Source organism: Pygoscelis adeliae, unplaced genomic scaffold (assembly GCF_000699105.1).
Source record: "Pygoscelis adeliae isolate BGI_AS28 unplaced genomic scaffold, ASM69910v1 Scaffold538, whole genome shotgun sequence".
Lineage (NCBI taxonomy): Eukaryota > Metazoa > Chordata > Aves > Sphenisciformes > Spheniscidae > Pygoscelis > Pygoscelis adeliae.
The window spans coordinates 562-3,729 of NW_008825318.1; positions in this window are offsets into that span (position 1 = coordinate 562).

The window sequence follows — 3,168 nt, forward strand, 5'->3', positions numbered from 1 at the left end:
TGGTAAGGACTTTGGAATAAAAAAAAAAGCAGCTGTGGTGAATGGGTCCCACCTGCTTGCTCCTGTTGGGAACTGTTCATTTCAGGCCATGAGGTGAGTAAATTAGCAGGGTCCCTTTGCTGTTGTAATTGAACCAAACCCTCTCATTTCCATACAGGGCCCACAAGGGTTGGCTACAGGAGATCAGAGGTGATTCAGCTTCTCCCACTGACACTATTCTGCCTTGGGCCAGGAACAAAATATGCTGCTGGGTGTGCTAAACACCAGGATTTGTTTGCCAGAAATTCTAAGACAAGATTTCTTAGAGAGACTCTAGTTCTAGCCAAAAAGATTATTTTTTTCCAATTAAGCCATAAAACTGAAAGATGAATTATTTGCACAGCCCCCAGGCAGATCTTTAAGAGCAGTCTAGCAGTCAGTGAGATGAGATAACAAGAATCTTTACTGCTGCCTGCACCTGTTTGCTGACCCAACGCATCAGTCCTATGTACTATCCACATGGCCTTTTGTCCCCAGAGTGGGAGATTCCTCTAACTGAGCAGGGACAGCATAGTTTGTCCCCGAGATGCTCACAAGGGATGTCCAGGAGGGACTACCAAAGATATAACCACTAAAACCTTTATGCGTGAGAAAGACACAGTTCCAGAGTCCAGCTCCACACCATCCCTCCAATACAACAGTGGCTCCCTCAGGTCAGGAAGCCCTAAGGAAAGTGCTCACAAATTTCCTTGTGTTATTGTTTCCTATCCCAGCTGGAGCGCAGAACCATCGTTAAGAAAATAGAAGTGAAAGCTGATGTGGTCTACATTTATCTGGAGAAGGTAAGTGGAAACAAAAGCATTTGGTTTGGCACAGCAAGAGCAAGAGGCCAGAGGACAAGGAGCTGTGTGAGAAGCTCAAGGCTGGGCTAGGCATGGGGAAAGAGCACTGGTAGAACTGTGGGCAGAGGAAGCTTGCCCAAATTCATTGTCATTGGGTTAGCATTTGCTATTCCTCACACATACTCCATTTCTAAAATCCAGAATCTCTAAGGGATTAGAGATATTTAGTGCAGGAAATCGTTCAAGCTAGGGAAGATGAAGATGCAATGACTTCTTTCTCCCCTTCCTTGCTAATTTCTTTCCACCTCCACAAGCTCAGCGATGAATCTCAGACTTTCATTCTGCAACTGGAACAGCTAATTCAGATGAAGAACCTGAAACCAGCCAGCATCAAAGTCTATGATTACTACCAGCCAGGTGGGTTGCAGATTCCCTCCTACTCTGGGGCTGGGAGCTGGGTTCCTAGTTCTCTGGCTGGGAAAAGACGTGCACTCTTCTCTGTGTGTATGCGCGTGTAATCGACTTCCTCATTTCCTTTTGCAGAGGAGCGAGCCTTGGCTGACTACAGTGCTGCCTGTAGTTGAGGTAGGCAGCAAATCCCTGTGTGACACAAACAGTGGCATCAGGAAATGATGGGTCTTGGGTGGGAGAGAGGGAATGTAAGCAATCAAAGATGGGAAGGAGGATAGTAATCAGTGGGGAGCATATATCCAGATAGAAAGAGGAACTGGCGCTTGCCTGTGGCTAGGTGTGTGGAGCTAGGATGGGGGCTCTTTTGCAGCCAGGGAGGCAGCTGGAAGGCTCTGGTGGAAGGCGGAGACAGGGACAGCGTCTCTCAAAATGAGAGTGAGGAAGGAAGGGCTGAGCATCACGTGGAGTGAGAATGCAGAGCTACAGCAACCTGTGCTAACAAGGGCCCTCAGACCCGGACACAGCTCCATTCCTTCCACCCCCGCACTGGGTGGGTATATTCACTGCAGGGTAGGAAAGGGGGATTCAGGGAGCCAAAGGAGCAAGCTGAAGCAGGGAAAATGTAGTATTTTGTCTTGTGGGGTGACATACCCAGCTGCGAGAAGGGGGATGGCTTGTTAGTAGTAGACTGAAGCCAGGACAGGTCTGGAGAAGTCCCTTCCGGAAGGTTAAGACAGAATCTTGACATGGTACATGCTGCATCCTGACACCATCCCACATCCCATGCTGCCTAGGGACCTGCCTAGAGAGCCACCCCCACTACTAGCCAAGACAAGGCACCTTCCAACAGCCTGATGATAGCCATGGAGGGACTGGATCATGCCCTCCTTGTTTGTCTTGCTTTCTGTCCCCACAATCACACATGGTTCCTCAGAAAGGGGTGGAGGAGCTCCCAAATTTGTGATAAAGGAAAGGAGAGGAACTGCCACACCATGACTCCTGCCTTTGCCCAATATTTCAGGTTGGGCACTGAATGGAAGGAAGTGCCCCAGCTGGGACACAGCCCACATTAAAGTTGAGCCCATGTGGTCCTGCACCTGAGTGGATGGACTGAGGGGTCACAACAGTCCAGCAGTTGTGCCTGCACTGTGAGGGCAGGGGTTGGGGAGGGGGGTGTGTGTGTGTCACATATCTGGTACACCCCTGAGAAGAGGAATTAAAGTAAGTGTGACCCCTGACCTTGCCACCATTGTGCCAGTTGTTGATGAACTACAGGCTTAGCCCATGAAGATATCACTTCTGCCCTTGCCAATGTACAAACCTTCTAGCTCCTCTATTGCTCTCTCCTCATGCTTCCCATGGTTTCTCCTAATACTTCCTGAAGTAGGACTCAGGCAGCTTTGGAGTACAAGATGCAACTGAACATGCTGTGACAGCTGTATCTCCTGTGCCATTCCTGCAAGCTCCTGTGCCATCAGCTCTTCTTTGAAGCAGTCTCCAGATAGGAATGCAGTGCATTGACACTCTAGCTCCTCACCCCACTTCGGTAGTTCAGCCTTGCCAATTGCTCTTGACAGAGGTCTCTAAATGCAACAGTTGGCCAAAGGAACTGTTGCACATACCCCAGCCCTCCCTTGCCTTCAGCTCCAGCTTGTGTGATGGTCACCTCCCCCAGGTACCAACTCTGCCTTGGTGCATGCTCTACCTCCTCCTGTGCAAGTCCGCTACTGGAGGGGCAGAGTTTTGCACATGTACATGTACATACACATGCACATACTTATAAGAGGTGAAGAAGTTATTTTTCCCAGGTGCTCTTAAATGCAATTTTCCTGTTTTGGGAGAAAAAGAGTAAACCTGAATAATCACTCAATCAGACAGTTCTAGTCTCCTGACTTTTAATAAGATGCTAAGCACACTCTGAGCCTTTCAGAAACTG